Source organism: Chenopodium album, chromosome 3 (assembly GCF_948465745.1).
Source record: "Chenopodium album chromosome 3, dcCheAlbu1.1, whole genome shotgun sequence".
Classification (NCBI taxonomy): Eukaryota; Viridiplantae; Streptophyta; class Magnoliopsida; order Caryophyllales; family Amaranthaceae; genus Chenopodium; species Chenopodium album.
Genome location: NC_137836.1, coordinates 76,490,473 through 76,515,487, shown reverse-complemented (window position 1 = coordinate 76,515,487; position 25,015 = coordinate 76,490,473). Strand labels below are relative to the sequence as shown.

General features: G+C 33.6%; 1 pseudogene; it reads left to right on the top strand.

The window, feature by feature from the left end:
- The first annotated feature begins 8,843 nt into the window (after nucleotides 1-8,843).
- On the top strand, nucleotides 8,844-9,610 carry LOC145624257 (ubiquitin-NEDD8-like protein RUB2 pseudogene; annotated as a pseudogene).
- The last annotated feature ends 15,405 nt before the right edge of the window (nucleotides 9,611-25,015 follow it).

Genomic DNA, 25,015 nt, shown 5'->3' with positions numbered 1-25,015 from the left:
AGTTCAGTAAATCATATATGTAAGAATCTTACTAACGAGCATCCTCAATGCATTAGATAACTATTTAAATGCCTCAAAAAAAAAAAAAAAAAAAAAAAAAAAAAAAAAAAAAAACTATTTAAAATATTTTCTAAAATGATACTATAAAATTTGGGACACATTATAAAATCACGCGTCAATTGATGTGATTAATTTTTTTTTTTTTAATATTTATACTTTTAGTCGTCTTATCTAACGTGTTTTGGGATGTAGGTTAGCTTTTACCGTTATATAATTACCAAAGGTTTATCAAAATGAACTAAAAATACTTCTTCCATATTTTAATTACAATAATAATTTAACTTTTTCACTATCTCCACTTCAAATTTGTATAATTATAATACAAGTACTTTATATTTGTGGAAAAACATAATCATATAATGTCTACTTTTCAATATAATTATATATAAATATAAAATGTTTATGAATTTTACAGATTGAAATGACAATTGAAGACACAATAATTGAAATTACACTACATCATTGTAACAAACACCAACTGAAAAGGAGAAAATCCAAATTTCTCTCTAAGATAATGAAAAATGGTCGGCAAATAATCACCATAACAAACACTCTAACTCATTATTTTATTATTTAAGCAAGTTCTAGAATATTTGACTAATACTTTGAGTTTGGAATGTGTTATAATCTGACAAACCCGTGCCTCTTTTATTGATTGGGTATAGGACTTCTTCCATTTTTTTTTTTTTTTAATTTGATCCGTTTTTATTTTTAATTTACATTATTCATTGATTTTCCTTTTACCATCTTTTGTAAATTATAAATAAGGAAAAACATATTTATGTGCAATAAGATCTTGTTAGAATTGTCTCAACAAGTATTATCATAATACTAGAGTGTACCCGTGCAGAATACACGGGATATATGAGAAAAAATATATTTAAAATATGGAAAGTTGATTTTAATGTTGTAATTTAGACTTGAGTTGTAATGGTCGATTTTGGATTGGTCGGTTATGTTGAAGCCTAATTAGCTCTGTTGTATTGAGTATTAATAATCTTATTAATAATGTACTGACACTTGCTGTGCTATGTTGAAATATGATATTCTATGCTTTGCTTAGAAGCTCTAAAAACAGGGTTTTATTTTTTTGTATGTCGGTGGCCAAGCAATGCTATTATGGGGTTTACTTTTTCAAATGAGGTTACCCGTTCAGTGTTATAGGGGTTACTCGTGTTACTCGGTTAGTGTCATATGAGTTAATGTCTTACTCTAGGAGTTGCATAAATTGTTCTGTTGCAACTTGCAAGTAGTTATTTGCTGAGGCCAGTTGCACAAAAACGTGTTGTACTTTTTTTTTTTTTTTTTTTATGATTAAAGATGTGGAAAATGTTTGGAGGGTAATCCCTAAAAAATGCATAATTGAAGGGTTGGGGATTTAGAGTACTATAGTGAATTGTTGATAAAGGAAATGTATACTCGTGCTAATGTATGACATATAATATACTATGTACAAAAAAAATACTCATAAAACAAAGTGAAATGTTAGTACCGTAGTGTTTAAAAAAAATGAAATGTTGGGGATTTTGAGTGCTATAGTAAATTGTTGATAAAGGGATTGTATACTCGTGCTAATGCATGTCATATGTTATACTACATACCAAAAAAAAAAAAAAAAAAAAAAAAAAAAAAAAAAGTGAAATGTTATTAGTAGTCTCTTGAAAAAAAAACAAAAAGGAAAGAATGGGTAGTTATCGATTTAAAAAAAAAAAAATTTAAAAAAAAGAGTGAGATTGGTAGTTATTTTTATCTTTGAAAAAAAAAAAAAAAAAAACTAAATGCATGAGAGTTGAGGGATGAGGTTTTGGAGGCTCCTCATTCACTGACTCTGCAATTATATATAAGATATAACTTTTATAATACTTATGTAAAGTTAAAAAAAAAACATAGGAAGTAGATTATTAGTGTTTGTGTGTATTTAATTTTATCCTATTTTTATATAAAAATATTACTTTTATAGAGTAATAGAAGTGTCAAAATCATATCAGACCTGGCCCGATTTGAAATCGATCTAAAAAAATATCTGATTTAGATTTAAATTTCAACTTGCATACAATTATAAAAATTGATCCCATTCAAAAATAATAATAATAATTTTAATACTTCCTCCGTTTCATATTATTTGCTACGATTTAATATAAAGTAGAGTAAAAGTAAAGAGAAAAAATGTCTAATTATTGCGAATAATATGAAACGGAGGTACTCCCTCCTCCCTCCGTGTTTTAATAAGTGTTACACTTGCCAAATTCGGTCGTGTTTTAATAAGTGTCACACTTCTTTTTTTGGCAAAAAGCTACATTAAAATATTATATCTCTACATTAAAATATTATATCTCTCTCCTCTCATGGTTCTCACTCAAACCTACTAGTACTTTTTTAATTACTACGTATATCTTTCCTCTCACATTCATTATTTTTCAATAAACTATTTACTCAACTGTCTTTCTTTTACAATTTTTTAATACTCCAACTACCCTACTTACCTCTTATTTTATTTTAGTCAATTAAATTGTCTAAAAACTATGTGTCGACCAAACTGTAACACTTAAAAAAACAACACGGAGGGAGTAGTATTATTGATTGAAAAGATGGCATCTATATACTAGGAGTATAAACTATGGAATTATGGAGTATAAGGTTTAAAAAAATAAAAAATAAAAAATAAAAAAACCAACTATGGAGTATAAGGTGACAGCTCGCATAATGGAAATGATCTGATACGTTATGTTGGACCCGCATTCATAAAAAAAATTAAACAGAATTCAAAATTAAATAGTAATGAATACGACTTTTTGTACTTTGAAACGATTACATTATTTGATATCTTAGTTAAAAATATGTGGATGGTGGTAAAACACAACCAATTAATTCTTGATTGGTTCACGTTGATACGGAGTATCTGATAAGACTGCTAATTTTTTTCAAGGTCTACTTGTCGGAGTTGGTATTCTTCAATTCGTGATCACATGAGAGATTCTCAATTCAACATGTTTTATCCATAAGATGGGTATAGTATACCCATAACTTTTCATGCCAAGTTAATGGTACAGGTTGTAGCCATTGGGTTATTAGCATGGATAAGAGAAATGGCGTAGCACTCATATGCTAATCATATCGTATTTTTTCTAAAGGTAAATAGAAAGACTTTGACCGTGCCCCAATCGATCCTTACGGATTTTATGGTTTGATATCTGCGGGTTGGATGCTAATTATATTGTTACATGGACAACCAATATGCATCCGGTGTTACTTATGTACAAGGAAACTAACTGTTTGATGTTGATTGCATTCATATTGTTAATCATTATTTTACTAATGTTACATTAGTTCATTGTCCCAAGTAGAGAAAAATAGAACAGATGGCTAGACTTCTAGCTCCATCTCAAACAAGGGTGTGAGACATGAAGTTAATTTAAGAAGGACTACATCGTTGATTGACTTGATTCTCTTCAAGCTTCGACAAATTCTAGTAAAAGATACAGTATTACAGTATAATAATCGTAAGGCATTTCCAATTTGCCACATTTTATTTCCAAGTACTCCGTAATTTGATGATTAGCACCAATTATAAACCTAAATGTTAGACTAGGTGAGCAGATTAGCATAATCAGTGGTTTGTACTAACACATAGTGAACCTTTATTTCGTGGGCCAAAGCTATGCCATTTAAAATCCCAATGGTATCTACCTAAACGGCGGCCAAACTATCACTACTTGGCTGCTTGCTAAGTGCTAACAAATACAAGAACGCTTTTTCTTTTTCTTTTTTTGAAGGGAAGAAAATAATACTACTTCCGGTTCAATTTACTTGCAACAAAGGGGTATTATTTGTGAGACATTAAATATTCCTTTGTTGCGAGTAAATTGAAGTAGAGGTAGTATCATTAATGAATAGTCATACAACATCTATAATAATACAATTGATATGTACTGTAAACCACTTATTTAGAGAAAATAATGTAACTTTTACAATCAAAATCATAACTGTATTTGCATATTTGGTATAACTCACACTCCACCACTTAACTAGAGACACCTGCAAATTTCGCTGGTGTTCTGATCTTAATTTTAATGACAAACCCTAAACCTATATGAATCCAAATTAGAGAACAAAGCAAAGCAAAACCTAAATTAAATTAAAGAAAAAAGGTCGGAAATAATTTGATTTTCGATGAACTCAGGGCCGTCGCTGGACCAGGGCAGGTGGGGCAACCGCCCTGGGCCTAATATTGTAATGCTCTGTTTTTGTTATTAAAGGGCCTCCAAAAAAAAGTGAACCTTTGATCTCCATATGATTAGATTAACAATTTCCATAATGATAAAAAAAATAAAATAAAAAACTTCAAATCTTCAATTCCCTTGATTTTCGTTCCCAATATTTAGTTTTTTCCTAACTATGCTCTAAGACATCAATTACATCCCACTGAGACTTTTCCAATACCCAAAATTTAAATTTTTTTTTTTTCTATACAAAAATCCCTAATAAAATCAATAAACAATGATATTTTACGTTGGGGCATATTACTAGTTATATTTATATCTATGCATCATTTGAAGTCCATAATTCACCTATATAATTTGTTTATTTATTTATTTTTCTTCTTACAATATTTACTTAATTTCTGTATATTTGAGTGCTACCATAACAATCTGAATTTTTGATAAAAGTATCACATCTTTGATTATCTTTCACCGAATTGATATGACATTGTTTAATTTTGTAAGGTTTGTGTTCAATCTTTATTATTTCTTTCATTTTTGAATTTTTATATCTGAAATTTTCATTTATAAAAACAAAATAAGATAAATTGGTATGAGAATTTTGATAAATTAACTACTTATCACTTTATCAGAGTGACAGAGTTATCAGTACCGTAAAGTCCGTAATACATTTTTTATTTTTCAAAATTTGATATGAGAATTTGGAGTTAAAATTGGGTGAAATCATACATTTTGCATACCCAACTCAAATATTTTTAATACTTACATAGGGCCTCAATTAATATGTCCGCCCTAGGCCACCAAAATCTCATAAACGGGCCTGGATGAACTAGACTACTTTTGGCCTAGAGAAAAGAGAGAGGAGAGAGAAGAGGGAGAAATACTATGATTTTTTTTAACAAATACAAATACTTCGTATTTGGTTTCTTACTTCCTTGGACATTTTTGGGCTATAATAGACTTTTGGGAATTAAAAGACTTTATAAATGAGTTTACGCCTTAAAACCTCAATAATTTAGAAATCAAGAAAAAAAAAAAAAAAACCAAAACTTTGACTAATTGTGTGCCTCAAGGCCCCAAATTGTAATTGACTAATTGGAAACAAATTACAAAGTTTGACTTTTTTTTTGACAAAAAAGATTGACTTTATAGCAATCACACGCTGATATTGGTCGATAGGATTTTTTTGTTTCTGCTTTTTAGAGTCACTATATTATATACAAAATTTCAAATTGATATATGATGAGTAAGAATTAGTTTAACATAGATTTGTAAACTTTTTTACTTAATATAGTACAAACATAAATGTCATACTAGTATTATTTCGAAAATAGTTTTTTTTTTTAATTTTTTTTTATCTAAATTATTTCGAAAATAGTTCATGGGGTCTATCAATTTTATTTTTTAACTCGGTCATAAGGTCTATAAATTACTCCAAAGAAGTATATTTTAAAAATAGAAAAAAAATGTATTTTGTAGTTTTTATTTTCAATAGAATGTCGGCCAACACCCCATACACCTTAATAGCGTTTTTATCACTTACAAAAGTTTAAGGATTAGGTCCTTGTAGCTTGTTAGACTAATCTTCATCCTTTTGTTGTGATATCAAATGTCACTCTCTCGCTATTAGAATTAAATCGATTTTATATTATTAGACTGAATTCAATATACAAATTAAAGTTAGCTTTTATTAGAATAGAATTTAAAGATTGAGTCACATATATATTTTATATATATCATGTACTAGCTATAAACCGTATTCAATTCAACATTTGTAGAGAGCATATACGAGAATACTCAAATTAAAGTCTAACATACAACAATTTTATTGTAATCCAAACCGAATTGACCTGATCTGAACCTATTGTACGAAGAAGTAATGAAGAACCATTGATAATACAAGAACATTGTACACCATACCATATGGAATCCAATTCAATTAAAGCTGCACCCCACATACTCAAATGGTACTCCCAAAAATTCCTTCTTACTTCCAGAATCTAATTCCAAACCCAATTAATCTTATCAATTTACAAAATCCCTCCAATATAAATCCAAAAACCCAAATCCTTTTCTTTGTCCAACATACAATCTTCAATATGTATCTCCGATCCATAAAATAGCTGCATTAAAATATCAAATTTTCTTGATTCAAGACAATGAAGGCATTTCACCCGATCAACAACGCCGGAAAGCATTTGGAAGATAGAAGAACACTTTCAGACTACCATATTCAGAAGAAATATGCTGTAGAACAGCTTAATATGTAAAATACTACATAAGTACATTAGTACGTATCGTTGAAAATACACCTGGTTGTATGTATATGTTTTTTTTTTTTTTTGTGTTTAGAGAACCACAAGGGTAGAGGTGAGAATTGATCCAAGGAATTCCTGGAATCGGGAGGAAGGCTCTAGCCACTTGAGCTATTCCCCACTCCCTGGTTGTATGTATATGTATATGTTATATGCAACCGGATATATAAAAGGACAATAACCTCCTATTGTGATTTAATTATGTTATACTACCTCCGTTGCACGATATAAAACTTACCGGACTCAGATGGGACGACTGCTAAATAGTATCCCCGTCTATTTAATTGCCGGAGGTGCTAATATCGTTCGTGATCACATGAGACTTTGCCAATTTGGTAATTTACACAGGCAACACAGCCTTTTATGGCAAAATAAGGCTGTTGCTACATGCATTAAGCTTAAGCTAGCAATTTTACTTGGACTATTTTGTATCTAGGACGACAATTGGGCTGTAATAGACTTATTTATTGGGCTTTATAAACTGGACGGACGAGTCTAGAATGCTCGAGAATGCTCGACTATTCAACAATAAGGATAAATAAACCCAAAAAGTATGAAAACTAGTTTTGTATTGGACCAGACACTTAAAAGCACAGGGAATTAGGGAAGGGTCCTACACGGCTACACCTAAACACCCTTTTTTGGGGATTTAAACCTTACACTTCTAGGATATAAGGTAAGAAACTTATCATGTGAGCCAACACTTAGTCCATAGTATTCTTTGTTATTGGTTGAGAAAAATACAGTACAAACTTTAATGTTATATGAAGTTATACCCTAAAAGAATTTGTACTCCGTATTAAATATGTTTTACAAAAATCTTAATATAATATCTAAGATAAAAATACAAATCTTTACCAAAAGTAATAATAATAATTGGATTAAAATTTACAGTTTACTATAGGTACAAGATACACGAGTAATTTTTAATATTGTATTACTACCTCGTTTATGTTAACCAATTTAACTTTACTAAACTACAAAAAGTCTGAGGCTCTTGCATCTTACTAGGCACACTCAAAGTTAGACTTTCACATTGTCTAAGGTGAAATGCAACCTAACCATTGTATTTTAAGTAACAAATTCACTCCGTAATATTTCAATATACTACCTCCGTTAATAGTTTTGTGCAACTTTGGGGCTTAACACGGTCGCCAATGCAAAATTTGATAATGATGATTAATGTATTCTAAGGGTATGTAATTAAGGTAGGGATAAATAATAATCAAACACCCACTGCCACCACCAAGACCAGCCAACACCACCCATACCACCTTCATCAACACCACTGCCGCCTTCAACGGCGGCGTCACCACCACCACCACTACCACCCCCACGAAACCACCACCACTCCCCACGAAACCCACCACCAACACTCCCACGAAACCACAACCACTACCCACGAAACCCACCACCACCAACCCCACGAAACCACCACTTCCCACGAAACCCACCACCACCAACCCCACGAAATCCCAACACGAAACCCAACGTAATCCCACCCGAAACCACCACCATTTCTCACGAAACCCACCACCACCATCCCGATGAAATCCCACCGCAAAAGCCCGACGAAATTCTAAACAAAAACCACCCCAAAATCCCAGAAATGTTAAGAAACTATTGATGTTGAAGAGAGAGAAAGAAGATCTATAAAAAAAATTCAAAGAGATAATTTGATTGAAAGAGGAGAGAGAAAATATGGGGAAAGATGAAGATGAAGATGGGTTTCTTGAATTGAAGATGAAGAGTTGATAAATTAGATTGGGTTGGTTGGGGTGAGAATTAGTGATTAATTAAATCTGATTATAGTTAGTAATTGTGTTTTAATTTCTTAAATGAGGGTAAAAATGACATTTGAGTAATTTTTTTTTATTAAAAGAGGAAATAAATTTTTTTGTTGCACATAATGCTTAGCAGATAAAAATGGCAAAAATTGCACATAACTATTAATGGAGGTAGTATAAATTAGTTTAAAGACAATTGTCGATTTTGACAGATTTTAGTCAATCTTTCCAATCAAAAGAGAACCGAAATCTAGTATAAAATCCTTATTCAACTCAACATAGTATATATATAGTGTATATGCGCAAATCAAATTCCTTCCAAAAAAAAAAAAAAAAAAAAACTATCTTAGTCGAACCCAAACCGACCTAATCCGAACCAAATACGAAGAACCTTTGACCAACCCTATATATACAAAAAAAATAAATTGTACACACCATACCGAATCCAATTCGATCAAAGCTGCACCGCACATAGTCGCATCCAATTCCGAACCCAATTAGTCTTCTCAATTCACAACTATAAATCCAACCCTACTTCACCTCTTCTTCTTCGTCCAACACTCAATTCAATTCAATTTTCTCTCTCCTCCATTAAAACTCCTCAAAGATGCAGATTTTCGTGAAAACCCTAACTGGGAAAACCATAACCCTAGAAGTCGAATCATCGGACACAATCGACAATGTCAAAACCAAGATCCAAGACAAAGAAGGCATCCCACCAGATCAACAACGCTTAATCTTTGCTGGGAAACAATTGGAAGATGGAAGAACACTTGCAGATTACAACATTCAGAAGGAATCGACGCTTCATCTGGTGCTTCGACTTCGTGGGGGTACCATGATTAAGGTCAAAACCCTAACTGGGAAAGAAATTGAGATTGATATTGAGCCTAATGATACGATTGATCGAATTAAGGAGCGTGTTGAAGAGAAAGAAGGGATTCCTCCTGTTCAACAGAGGTTGATTTATGCTGGGAAACAGCTTGCTGATGATAAGACTGCTAAGGATTATAATATTGAAGGCGGTTCTGTTCTTCATCTTGTTCTTGCGCTCAGAGGTGGTGGTTTGATTGCTTAATTTTGTGTTTAAAGGATGAATTTATGTGAAGTTTCTGGGATTTTTTTAGGGTTTTAATGATGTTATTGTGGTGAAATACTGTTAAAAAATTCTGGGAATTTGACCTGCTTCGGCTTATCTAATGGTTTAATGTGTTTATTATTAGTTCAATTTTGTTATAGTTGATGTTTATTGCTTTAATCTTGTTGATTTGGTATATTTATAGTTTATGTTTATTTGCTTTAATCTTGTTAATTGGGATTTAAAGTGGGTTTGTTGGGATTTGGAAGTTTGCGTTTGTATATGTATAGTGAGATTATATATTTATACTGTGGGATATTCAATTAGGGATGTTTTGTTATGTTATGTTGTATTGATAAGATGCTGAAGCCGTCTGCGAATCTGTTTCGATTGTGATTGTGTATGTATGGTGAGTTATGCAACGGCTAACAGGGGATAAGGGTAGAAAGAGGGAGGAAAGATTATCTACCTTAGGTTTCATTTGTATTTGTCGATGGTAACGATTTATGTATCGGAATTTACCTTAAGCTTGATGATTTGTGTATTTGGTGTAATAGTTGAGCCTTCAGTGAGATCGAAGGCTATATTACTCCTATTCTGGAGGTTTTGTCTTAGTAAAATCATACAGATTGAGCTGCTAAACACGGAGTAATATAGATATTGGTGAATTTTGAGTTTGGTATACGAAGGGAGTCATAGGGTCAGTCAGCAAGCTATGAATTATAAGGTTTATATCGATCTTGCATTCTTGTGTGATTGGTTTCATTCGGCTTATTTAATGGTTTAATGTGTTAATTTTGATGGGATATAATTCAATTTTGTTTATTCGTAGTTGTTTGATTTGATTGTCTGAAATTGTGTTTGATTGGATGTAGCTAAGTTGGCTTTGAAGCCGTCTTTGGTGTGTGTTTGTTTGTAGGATAGAAAGAAGGGGCAGAGACTTGTCAATGGTAATGAATGAATAAGTTGGCTTTGATGCCGTATTTAGTGTTTGTGTGTGTGTGTGTGTGTTTGTAGGGTGAGATCGGCGACATGGGATTAGGATATAGAAAGAGGGGGCAGAGGGGTATTGGAATTGTTGTTGGTAACGATTAAGGAGATGCTTAAGGTGCTCTGTAGGTCCATCTGATAGACTTCAGGACATTCTTTATGGACTTGTCGATGGTAAATTAGTTATGGATATGTAGGAATCCACCCTAAGCTTTGTATTTGCGTGTTTGGTGTAACAGTTGAGCCTATTCAGTGAGATTGAAGGAAGCTACTGCCCTGATTCTGGTAATTTTGTTTTTCCTTTTAAGTTTGATTCCAATTGAGACTGCTAAACATGGAGCAAAATAGAGGTGAATTATGCAGTTGGTGTAAAAAGGTAGTTGTTACTCTTCTAGGTCAGTTTATAGCTATGAATTAGATAGTTTCTAATGATCCTGTGTGATTGGTAATGCCACCAGGCACCAGGAATAGCGGACATTTTTCAAAGAATTCTTTAGGTGAACTGTGAATATGAAATGCAGTAAGGACTTGTTGATTTAGTTGTGTTTCTTGAAGTATTATATCATTCACTTCAGTAAGGACTCATAGTTGATTCATATGCAATTTGATACCTGGTCTTTGGCTCTTGTGAACATAAGCCAGGATATTCACATACTTGAAACTGTAAATCAACAAATTTGTTATTAGGCTATGTCAAACTAGTTTGCTGGTTGTAGCACTTAACAAGTATACCACCAATCTTTGCCAAACATGGTTTGTGCAAATTAGATTACCATTGAGTTATGGTATCAAACTTGAAAACTAGAGCTATGAAGTCTTACAGTAAGCAGCTTGGTGGCAATTTTCTAATTTTTGTTGCTCAGTTGAAGATTTTTTTTTTTTTTTTTTTTTTTTTTCTTTTGCTTGTGAAAAACAAATGATCCTTATTTATGCTATATTGATGAATATGATGATTATTTTGTTGAGCTTGGTTCAACAAGAGATGGGCTAGCAATCCTGCTCGACCACCCTCAAGGCCTCAACTAGGTCGCTCTGATCCTGTATGAGCTTTAGTCGTGATTCTGTGATATGTGATTGAATTGAGATTTTTTTTCCTGCATTCCATGGCATTAGTTGCTCAAGAGCCAGTTCAATGTCTTCTCTCTTTTGCTTTACCATGCACTTTCAGTAAACAGCACACTCCAATTTAGGGTACCACGGCCTGTTCATGTCAATAATTTAATATACTTCAATGATTCCTCATCTTCTTCAATAGACGAAGGATGGGATAAGGAATGGGGAGTGGGCTGGGTTAGAATTGGCCCACCCCCAATCACGGCCCATCTTGAAACAGCTCGGCTGCCATTGGATTTGGATAACTGGGCTTGGTCTCTCAAAAGTTTGGCTTGGATAACATCCAGGTTCCACCACCGGTAGGCCTCGAGGCCCATCATTAATTGGCATACAATGGGAAAGAGGGAAGTTTGGCCCTCGATCCTCTGCAATTGTTAACATATTTGGTAATCAGCAATCCTCTTTTGGTTTTTTAGACAACAGTTATCAATAGAGTTGTCAATTCGGGTAAACGGGTCGGGTTTGGGTCGGGTAAGAGTGGGTCGAGTCAACTCGGGTCGGGTCAATTCGGATTAATTCCATGGCCTATGCGGGTCGGGTTTGGGCTGGGTTATGCTTGAGTTGAGTCACGTCGGGTCATACTTATCGGGTTTAGGTCGGGTTAATAACAGGTCGGGTTAGATTCGGGTCGGGTGAACAATAGGTCGGGTTTAATCCCTAGGAGGAGACCGATGATCGGTCCTACACGGGTTTTCACGGGTTAAAACGGGCTAGGGTAATTCTTGGGTTCGGTTCAAGTCAATAATTTGCAGGTTAGAATCAGGTCGGGTCATTCTCGGGTTTGAGTCGGGTTCAGTTCAAGTCAATAATTTGCGGATTGTAATTAGGTAGGGTCATTTTCAAGGGGTCATTCTCGGGTTCAAGTCGGGTTTGGTTCAAATCAATACGGTCATTCTCAGATTCAAGTCGGGTTATGTTCAAGTCAATAATTTCCAGGTTACAATCAGGTTGGGTCATTTCCAAGTCGGGTCATATTCGGATTCAACTATAAATAGATAATTATCATTTTTATCAAGCTAATTATTCCTTTGGCTATAATATATATGACAATATACTAGGGAACTATTTAGTAAGATAATTATCCCCTTTGACCATACAACAAATATATACAACTACTATATTTAACTCTTAAATTTAAGGATGATGCTCCTTTCTTTTACTGGCCTGGACCGACTTGGTATTCCTAGACAAAATGCTTTGATCAACAATAATAAGGTGGTCTAAATTGCATTTAACGTGATTTGAAATCGGGTCAGGAACAATTTGGGTTAAATTTAGGTCAGGTCAATAACAAGCCGTGTTAATTTCGAGTCGGGTTAGTAACATATCGGGTTGAATTTTTGGGTCGGATAAGTAATAGGTATATTAAAATTTGGGTAGGGTCAATAACAAGTCGGATTGAATTTGGGTCAGGTTAATAACAAATCGGGTTGATTTCTGGTCGGGTTTGTAACAGGTTGGGTTAAATTCGGGTCGGGTTAGGAACGAGTCGGGCTGAATTCAGGTCAGGTTAGTAACAAGTCGGGTTAAATTCGGGTTTTGATGGGTTAGGGTCAATTTCGGTTCAAGTCGTGTTCGGTGCAAGTTAATTAAATTGGTCGTTGAAAACCGGTAAATCGGTGCAAGTTGTAAACTAGTAAATTGGCCGTTTAACAGCAAATTGGATGGTTCCACACACCCAATTGGACTCCCGGAATGTATTAGGGACAATGGTAAACATTTCAGCAATTTTTATTTCCGGGCGAAAAAAGTCAAAAAATTCCAAAATTAAAGGCTAATATCCACGTTTTTTGAAAAATTTTGGAGGTTTCGGGAACCAGTGTAGAAAAGTCTTGATATTTGAGGGGATACTTCTCGGGGTCATATAATGCCGTTTGGAACCATATATGATCATTATATGTTGTCATAAATGTTCGTAGTATGCTTGAGTTAATGAAATCCATGCAAGTTGTAAACCGGTAAATTAGTCGTTTAAAGGAAAATTGGATGGTTCCACCAACCCAATTGAACTCCCGAATAATATTAGGGACCATGGTAAACATTTCGGCAATTTTTTTTTCGGGCGAAAAAAAGTCAAAAAATTACAAAATTGAAGACTTATATCCACGTTTTTTGAGAAATTTTGAAGGTTTCGGGGCCCGGTTTTGAAAAGTCTTGAAATTTTTGGGGATACATCTCGGGGTCATATAATGCCGTTTGGAACCATATATGATCATTATTTGTTGTCATAAATGTTCGTGGTAGGCTTGAGTTAGTGAAATCGGTGCAATTTGTAAACTTGTAAATTGGTCGTTTAAAGGCAAATTGGATGGTTCCACCCACCCAATTGAAATACCGGAGGGTATTAAGGACCATGGTAAACATTTCAGCAATTTTTATTTTCGGGCGAAAATAAGTCAAAAATTAAAGGTTAATGTCCACGTTTTTTGAGCAATTTTAGAGGTTTCGAGGCCCGGTGTCGAAAAGTCTTGAGATTTTGGGGAATACGTATGGGGTCATATAATGTCGTTTGGAACCATATATGATCATTATATGTTGTCATCGATTTTCGTGCAGTGGTAGGCTTGAGTAAATGAAATCGGTGAAAGTTGTAAACCGGTAAATTGGCAGTTTAAAGGCAAATTGGATGGTTCCACCCACTCAATTGGACTCCCGGAGGGTAATAGGGACCACCGTAAAAATTTCGGCAATTTTTATTTTTGGGCGAAAAAAGTCAAAAAATTCCAAAATTGAAGGCTTATATCCACGTTTTTTGAGAAATTTTGGAAATTTCGAGCACGGTGTTGAAAAGCCTTGAGATTTTAAGGAATACATCTCGGGGTCATATAATGACGTTTGGAACCATATATGATCATTATATGTTGTCATAAATGTTTCGTGGTAGGCTTGATTTAATGAAATCGGTGCAAGTTATAAACCGGTAAATAAGCCGTTTAAAGGCAAATTGGATGGTTCCACCCACCCAATTGAACTTCCGAAGGGTATTGATAGGTTGTCGTACACCTGTCAAAAATAAATTCCTAACAAAACCAACTAATAATGTAGTAGGGTAATTAGGGTTGAATCCACATGGAGATGAGATTTAATCTAACCTCTAAGAAATTGGAGAAACTAAACAAGTCACGAAATTCAGATAGAAAGGTAATCTAAATTAAAATAAGAATAAAACAATTAATAAAAAGACCTTGGGTTATGGTTCACCATGTTTATAGTTCTAAATATATCAAATATAAATAACAATCCAATCAATCAATTATCTACAGCAATTGTCAAGCATACGGTCGGACCTTAACGCTCTCAATTCAACAAATGCAATACGGTCGCTAACATAATCAGAATTGCTAATTGTAGGGAAGCCTTTAAAAGTAAGTGTTGTCAACGAAATTTTGTTAATTATTAGATGTCGGATATAAGTAAATAAGGAGATAATATAAAAAAAATATAAGATATTATCTTCACGATCTCGTATAATATTTGATAGATATCTTGTTAACTACTCTACGACTCTCTATATAAAGAGGGTCGAATCGAATCTAGGGTTTAATTAGGCTCGGATGGAATAAGTCACAAAGACCCCATTTCCTCCCTACTACCAAACATTGTAGGTACATAGTATGGATTAAGTTGACAAGGCCCCGTACTATAAACAAATATTAAAATCCCAGCCCTTTGGAGAGAGGCATCAAGAGATCTACGAGAGTTGTAACCCACAAATTATCAATGAAATAATTGTTCCCGTATATTTTTCTACCTCTTTATTCATATATTACAGGTTTGAATTTTTATGGTTAACAAATTGGCACGCTCAATGGGACAATTTTCGCTCTTCATCTCCAATCTTCAAGTTTCAAAACTCGTAGATTTAATGAGGGCATACCAAATCTGCTTTCAAATTCTACAAGAAAATTTCGAAACCAAGTAGCATCCGATATCAAATCTCCACAACAGGTTTCGAGGGGGGCATTTGACACTGAAATTTTGTTAATTATTAGGTGTCAAATATTTGTAAATAATAAGATAATATCAAAAAAATATAAGATATTATCTTCAAGATCTCGTAAAATATTTGATAGATATATTGTTTACTACTCTATGACCCTCTATATAAAGAGGGTCGTTTCTAGGATTTAATTAGGTTCAGATGGAATAAGTCACAAAGACCCCATCTCCTCCCTACTACCAAATATTGTAGGTCCATAGTATGGAATAAGCCGACAAGACCCCGTACGATTGAAAGATTGTTTCGGAGGTCGATAAAATATAGGAATTTAAGGTTACCAATGATGATAAAAAAAAATAAAATAAAATCTGCTACTCTACTATACCAATGATGAAAGTCAAAGTATTCTAGGCCATCAATGAGAAATTTCTAATACGATGCACTGTAATTAAAGGAGGAAGTCTTATTGTCTAACAATGAGACATGTGCTGATCTGCATATCTCACAAGGGGGAAAAAGACCTCTTGGAGGAGCAGTGGCCCGGAGGTCGTCTTGCATTTTTGAGGTGTGAGGTTCAATTCTCATTAGACATAAATTCCATTCCCTATCCTTTCTGGGCATTGGCAGCCAGGCATCCTGTGATAGGAGCCTTCGGTTGGGGCTCAGTTGAACTTACCGTATAAAAAAAAAAAAAAAAAATAAAATCTCATAATGGGGTATTCTAATAATTTTACTATACATGTATTATTTTGGGCTGAGTTCGTTGAGGTGCGAGGTTCAATTCATATCAAGCACGAATCCCATCCCCTTACCACTTCCGGGCATTTGCCAGCCAGACATCCTATGAATCTGTGATAGTCTGATAGATGCCTTCGACTAAGTAATCTACTTATCTGAGACAAGATATTGACTCATGTTTATTTTTGATTTTTTCAATTATTACAATTATAAACCAGTTGGCAATAAAACAATAATTATCACCATTAATAGCTTTGAAAATGAAACCAGGTTATGGTTTTGTTGCCTACTGGTTCATAACTGTCATATTAATATGTTAAATTGTTAATCAATGATTTAATGGATTGTATGATGACTGGTTAGTGATTAATAGTACTCCCTCCGTCCCTAAATTACATTGCTCTTTCTAGCATTTAGTGAGGAATAAATGCTAGAAAGAGGAATGTAATTTAGGGACGGAGGGAGTAGTGATTTTCAATTATTACTTAACTGAGTCATTTTGTGATGATTATCCATTTAGTGATTGATTTTTTTAGTTTATCAAATATATAAATTAAATTTGAAAAAGATCTATGATACAACCCATAAGTTAATTAAGGAATCTGAATAGTAAGGGAAATGGGAAAAATGATATGAACAAAAATAGATTAAAGCGAAATTCTTAATGGTGACCTTCAACTTCTGCTATTGCTACGCACACATAAAGATGGCTTTGCGCCGTGTCAGGTTGTGCTAGGATCACGTGCTTTGGGGTTAGATGGGACCGACCCATGGCTCGATTCACAAGTTTTGTGTCGGATCGAAGTTTCCAAAAGGTTGGCTTGTAAACAGCCCAAGGCCACATGCCATCGTGCCGTGCTGGGCTTGTGTGCCTAAGCATAATTGCATTGACTTTAGCATGCTTCGTCATGTCAGGTCTGACTGTGTCGTGCCTTATTGTGCTTCTTCAAAATAAAGGCGGCCCACGGCACGCACGGTATCGTGTTGAATTGGTCATGCTTTTTTCGTGCCCGTACCATGCTTTTTTCTTGCCCGTACCATGCTTTTTTGTGTTGGGTTGTGTTGGGATTCGGCTCGGCCCGACCCAGTGCCATCTTTAAGTACACATGGTTACCCTCTTGAAAATCAATTATAGAAAATGAACTTTTTTTTAAAGAATTTATCCTACTCAAAATCTTATTTATATAAAAGTTAGTTTAAGTTAAATATAGTTAGGTTTATTTCATTAAAAAAAAAAAAGATAACTTACCCAAACACCAACCTAGCCACCCCTACCACCTCCACCGAAACCCTAACCCCACCATGCCTCTTTAGCCAAAACTTAAACCCAGTTAGTAGTCCACTAGTCCCTGCCACCACCCCGTTTTCGGTCCCCTCCCCTTCCCCCGTCCCATTTTCGCCCCTACCTTCCCCCCTCACCCACCAATAGTTGAACCAAAAACACCCGAACTGAAATCACTTTCAGATTTGGGTGGGTGGTGATGAAACTGAAATAGGTTGCTGTTGACGGAGAGGTCAGAGAGTCAGAGGAGATAGAAAGGGAGGGTCGTGGGTTATGGTGGGAGGAAGAGCGGTGGTCCAAGTCCCGTATGGTTTAGGGTCTGAAGGAGGTTTCGAGTCTGGGTCTGGTGGGGGTGTCGGTTTGGGGTAAGGATGAGGCTCAAGGTCGTAGTGGTGGTGGCTGGTTGCAGGTGAAGGTGGTTGCAACGTCGGTTGGTTGAAGGTGAAGGTGGTGGCGGCGGCTGGGTGGGCTTTTTTATTTTGTTTTTTTCCATTTTTTTTTTAAAAAATCTAATCATAGTTTAATTTTTTACTTAAAAAAAACACTCATTAATGTCATATTTGGGATAAAATTCTTAAATAAGGTCATTTGGTATAATTGACTTTTAAGAGGGTCACTATGTGTGCGTAATTAAAGTTGGGAGTCACTATTGAGAATTCCCTTAGATTAAAAGAGAATTTCATTGTCAAGAACTCTGTAGTACTTTGTGATATCTTTTATAGACTTAGGTATTTGATCGAGCACTTCGGTAAAAATAAAAAATAAAAAAAAAAAAAATTGATGGAGCACACTTTTGTAAATACGGAGAGCGTAAAAGAATTATTAAGGTATTTAATTATCACAAGAGTTTGTTATGTACATCCAGATGCACAAGAGTGTGTTGTTTGCTCATTTTAAAGATGATTACAATAATCAATAAAATGAGCAAATAATACTCTTAATTGCACCATACACCCATGTATATAATAATTTTCAAATTCTTGCAACTTAACAACTTTTTGGTGCAGCAGGTCACACCATGCGGCAGAGGTTACCCGAGTTTTTTTTGTTAGGAGTTATCTGAGTTTTTCAGTCAGTGGTTACTTGAGTTACTTGGTTAGGAGTTACTTGAGGGGTTCGAACACAGGTTACTCGGTTTAGGGTTACCCACTCAAGGGTTACTCGGTCAGGGGTTACTCGAGTTTCCCAATCAGCGGTTACTTGAATTTCTCGGTTAGGCTGCATACAAAAAATTGTGACTCGAGTAACCTCGGTAAATCAAGTAACCCATGACCGAAAAACTCGAGTAACTCTTGACCGAGAAACTCAAGTAACCTCGAAAACTCGAGTAATCCCAGATCAAGAAACTCAAGTAATCCCGGACTCAAGTAACCTTTGACCGAGAAACTCAAGTAACTCCTGTCACACGACAGACCGCATTTAAAAATTTGTGTAAATTATAGGAGTTACGAATTCAAACAATGTACGCAGTGCTAATTAATGTAGTTTACACTTTTTACTTGAGAAACCCAACTTGGGTCCAGGCGTCGAGCTAATAATTCATGATAGCTCATCAACAACTAAAACACATGATTATCGTACACGTACTTTATTAATAATATGAAATTCTTACAATATTAATTATAGCTCATCAATTTTTTTTTTTTTTTTTGAAAAATAAGTAAACAAGTAGGGTCTGTTCTGATTGACTGAACTGAATTAAATTTATTGGAGATGAACTGAACTGAACTAAACCGAATATATTATGAGAGAAGGAAATTTAAAACTAAACTGAACTTATTGGAGCTGAACTGAACTAAAAAGAGAACATGTCCGTAGTATCATGCTTTACAAGAAAAGTAAATTAACAATTGAAACATTTTATCATGTGTGCAAATAAGAAAATAGAGACGGAGAAACTATTGCCCACTACCAGGTAGGGACTAGGAAAGTCCATACCACCGTTGAGAAAAAAAAAAAAATTCGCTAAGTGTTGGAAAAAAGTTATTTCCTATTCTAATACTGTTATTTTATGTTCTAGCCTGTTAAAATAAAATTTAATACTGTTATATGTTTCTTTAATATTGTTTTCGAGGTGTTATTTTGATCTTTTCAGCAGTACTTATATTAAAAGAATAAGTATTTGTGCTAAAAATTAAGTATTATATTTAAATACAGTTATTATATAAGTGAAATCTATTATTAAGAAAGACAATACAGTTATTCTAAATTAGAAACTGTTAAGCTGCGTAATTTGGTATCAGAGCCATAACGGTTAAAAGCTAATTAAATTAAGTTATAAATAATTAAGTAAAACTGGAGAATACTAGGCCCTCTACAGAGTGTAAGAAACCTGATTTTAAGCATTATTATCATATTCCTGAAAATAAATACTAATAATTTTGGCCCAATCCTTAATTATATAGTAGATCAAATTGGCGAATTAAGATCGGAAGTTGATAACATACATGCTCGTTGTATTAATATCGAAAATAAGATATCAATAACCACAACCGATATTAATAAAAAAGTAAGCGATCTAAACGAACAGGTTAAACAGGTTCAACTTGCTTTAACAAACGAAGTTAGGCATCAACTTGGAAAAGAAGTATCACCTAATAAAGATAAAATCGTCCCATGTAAATATAAATATCCTTTTCAAAACCTAGATAAAAATAAAAATTTTACTGTAACACTCCCTAAAAGACCGACTAGTAACCAAGAAAAGAATAAAGAAACTAAACATGAGCCCTCATCTTCAGGAGAAAACACTAAATGAATTACAAGGCCTATTCGACAAAGAAGAAGACCCTAATAAGCTTAACGAAATCATGAATTTAATTTCTAAAAAAAGGATTGCTTCTGATAATGAAATAGAGGAAAATAATTATGCTACTTTAGAGGAAGATTTATATCAACAAATGAGATTAATGAAGTTAAATGATCTTGACTTTCTACCCATAGAAATTGTTCAACGAAAGATCGAAAACAAACTAGGAAAAAGAGTAATGGATAATAATGATGTTGGAGAAGAAATTATTAATGTAAACAATGTTATCCAAAGACCTAGGTACCAAGGAGAAGGAAGTTGCACACGACCAAGATACATACCAGGGAAGACTACCCGGTTTAGTGTCAAGGTTATGCCTACTCATATACCTAAACAAGAAGAAGTGACGCTTGAACCCATTAGTCAAACTGGTTATAAACTTAAACTAAACGGTGTAAGAGATAGACAAGATGTTTTAGATCAATGGAAAGAAAAGTGTGAGTAGTGTACTTAATTTAAATACTGAATGGACTTCAGAAAATTTCTTAAATTATATTGAACATAGTCTCTACGGCTGTGTAGAAGATTGGTACGATGGAATAGATGAAGAAGTAAAGACTGCATTAAGAGCTAGTGAATCACCTACAAGAATGTTTAGGCAGTTATGTCAATATATTGAGTTAGAGTTCATTAGTCCTAGAGCCGATCCTAATGAGAAACGAATGGAATATCAAAGAAAGTTAAGTAATTTATCCATCTGTAATATGAAATATGTTGATGATTATATTATGGAATTTGAAACATATTATTATAAAATTGGTGAAAATGAAACAAATCTTGAAATGTTTTACGACAAATTACCCAGTCCTCTTAATGAAGAGATTAGTGAAAAATATCAAGAATGGAGAGAGAAATTTTTAGCTAGGGATGCCTTAGGTAATAGAATTGCTTTCCTTAGAAAGTGGATTGAAAAGAAGTGTAGAGAGGTTGCAGGAACTCAACAAATGAAGAGACAATTTCTCACTTGTTGGGATTTCCCAAATAACTATGGATGCGAAAGAAAAAACTATAATAAAAGAAAGAGCTATAAGAAAAATAAATTTGACCGATCAAGAGGAGAAACCTATAAGAAGAAGTATTATAAACATAAATATAGAAAGCCAAGTAGGTTTTTCAGAAAGGCAATATATTGTCCTGAGAAAAAGAAAACATGCAAGTGTTGGTCTTGTGGAGAACTAGGACATTATGCTAATGAATGTAAGAAAGCTAATCATAAACTAATGGAAGCCTTAGGAAGTTGGGATTACATAGAAATACCAGAAGACGAGGCTTTAGAATTGGCTTTAAATAACAATAAAGGAATAGTAGAGATCATAGAAGAGGAAAATGAGTATAATGAAGAACTTGAAGTTAACGATGAGTTTGAAGATGAAAATTATGAAGAAATAAATAACATGATGGAAGGAGAAGAATTAGAAAATTCAGAATCAGATGACAATGAGGAAGATAAAAGCAAAATGAAAATAGGTCAACTAAAAAGAGCTGAGTATTCATTTGAAGATAATGACCTAGATCAAGTAAACAAAGAAAGCTGGAATTTTCCCCAAATTACTAAAGATAAAATATTTAAAACTTCTTTCTTTAAGACTATAACTAAATATGTATGTGAAGAAATGGAAGGAAGTATAGTAATCGAAGATTGTGAACAAAAAGCAGCCGAAATTAATATCATAAACTGGAAAAGTATTAAAAAACATAAAGAAAAGGGAAATTATAGCTATATTTGTATTGGTGCAGTACAAGTATACATAACTCCTTTGCAAGATTTTGGCAAGGATGTTAAATGCTTGAGTTTTATTTGTGATATTAGACATAAAGAATTTTATGATCAAATAATTAGTGGTATCACATGTAACTTAAGTCAAGGAACGGTAAGCTATATATGTGAACCTAGATATTATGTGAGCTTAGAGGATTCCTTTGCGTCAAAGTTCTTAGCTATCAAGCTATTAACAGAAGGAGTGAAAATGCATAAAGGAACACGACCCATCCAATTAAGATGGAAGGTGGTTTATAAGTTGGTAAACACTATAGACTCATCTTTTAAGAAACAAATAGTCGATGCTCAGAAATATGAGCAAGGAGGAGGTCCTAAGAAAAAAACTACACCTATAAAGGTAAATCCTAATGAAATTGAAATTGAAAAAACTTGGGAAGAATTCTTTATGAACCCTGCAGTTAGTAATAGATCAAGTAAGATGTTAATTGATGAATCAGGACTACTTCATATTAGAATGAATACAAAGCCTAAATTACAGAGAAATCTGAGTTTTAGAACACCAAGTCTAAGTAGACAAAATTCAACAATAATAAAAATGAAAAAAAAGGTGATGAAAAGCCAGAAGAGGATGAAGAAGAAATATTAGTTCTACTAAAGAAACTAAATGAAAAATATGAAAGCAAAAAAGCCTTAAAACAACCGGCAAGGCATAGCATTGATATGGGATCATGTTCTAATTTCGAGTTAAATGAAGATCCAAATAATTCTATTGATAAAAGGAAGGTAATTGGATATAAAACCAAAACTGTAAGTGAACCAATATATGAGGATGAAGTTAATATGCAAATGGAAGCTTGTAATGAAATATCCAGTACTAATCCTAATAGCATTTATATTCCAATTGATATATGCATTGAGGACTACAATAAATATAGATTATGTGCATATATTGATAGTGGTTGTTCTACATGTTTTGGAAAGAAATCATTATTTCCAGAATTCTTGTGGAAAAGGCCAAAAATCCTATGCAAGTTAGAATTGCTAATAATAGTGTCATGATGCATACAGAGATAATTGAAGATTTAAAAATAGAAATTGGAGGAGTTCAATGTGTTATTCCCATTTTATGGGCAACTAATCAACCTAGTCATGATATGATAATAAGAAATAATTTTCAAAGATTATACTCCCCATGCACTCAAACTATTGATAAAATAATCTTTACTATTAATGGTCATTCTTTTCCCATACAGAAAATAACAAAGGCATATACTCATCAGACAATGGAATTTACGCGCATCCAGCGTGGTGATAGGGTTACTCCTACACAACGAGAGGTTGCACTTAGAATTTCTGAGTGTGATTCATCATTAATATATCAGAGAAATAAGCAACAAGAAAAACTATGCGAAAAATTATATTCAACAAATCCTTTAGAACATTGGGAAAAGGATAAAGCATTTGCTAAGATAACTCTAACAAATCCCAATAAGATTATTAGAGTGAGACAAATGGTTTATACCTACCAAGATATTCAGGAGTTTGATGAACAAATAAAAGAATTGCTTAATAAAAAGCTAATTAGGAATAGCAAAAGTCCTCATAATAGTCCAACATTCATGGTAAGAAATCATGCAGAAGAAAAAAGAGGTAAAGCTAGAATGGTTATTAATTATAAACAACTAAATGATAATATTGTTTTTGATGGCTATTATATTCCTAATAAAACTGTGTTATTTAATAGAATACAAGGAGCCACATGGTTTTCTAAAATGGATTGTAAGAGTGGCTACTGGCAAATTAAAATGGAAGAAGAAAACATTCCTTTAACTGCATTTAGTGCCCCTCAAGGGCATTATGAATGGCTAGTAATGCCTTTTGGATTAAAAAATGCTCCACAAATATTTCAGAGAAGAATGGATAATATTTTTAGAGAACTTAATCATTGTTGTTTGGTCTATATAGATGATATTCTAATATTCTCAAAAGATTTAGAACAACATAAGAATGATCTTAAAGCAGTAACTCAAAAATGTGCAGAGCATGGTATAATCCTTGGAAAGGATAAATGTGTTTATGCTAAACAAGAAATTGAGTTTCTTGGATTAGAAATTAAAGCAGGACAAATAATATTGCAAAAACATATTTTAGAAAAGATTGAAAAATTTCCTGATAAAATTGAAGATAGAAAGCAACTAGAAAGGTTTCTAGGATGTTTAACCTATGCTTCTGATTTTATAGAAAATCTTGCTTTATTAAGGAAGCCATTATAGAAAAAACTCAAGAAAGAAATAACTTGGAACTGGAAGGAAAGTGATTCCAAAATTGTTCAAGATTTAAAAGCTATGTGTAAAGACCTTCCTGTACTAACACTACCTACTAGTGAAGATGATTTAATCCTTGAAACAGATGCTAGTAATGAGCACTGGAGCAGTGCTGTGTTAAAAATAAAAGAAGGAGAATGACTTTGCAGATATAGCAGTGGAAGTTTTAACAAAGCTGAGTTAAACTATCCTACAATGCAAAAGGAAATACTTGCAGTTATTAGAGGGATCGAGAAGTTTTTAATCTTCTTAACCCCTAAACAGTTCTTAATAAGAACAGATTGCAAAGGCATACTCGGTTTTGTTAAAAAGAATTTGTCTAATATGCAAGCGCAAGGGAGACTCCTGCGTTGGCAATTATGGCTTAACCAATTATCTTTTACTGTTGAACATATACAGGGAACAAAGAATTCTTTGGCAGACAGCTTGACCAGAGAATTAGCTAATGTCGTCCAAGAAGCTCAAGACTACACAAAAACCTACTGCATACCAACTTCAAAAGATGGATGTAGAGAGGAAAACTCTCATTGATGAGACCGAGAAGGCAATGGAGCGGGTTTCACCCTCCAATTGGGCCTTAATGCAAGGCTTGATCATATCAGCAAAACAACGTTCGCGAGATGGTTTAATTAAGGGTTG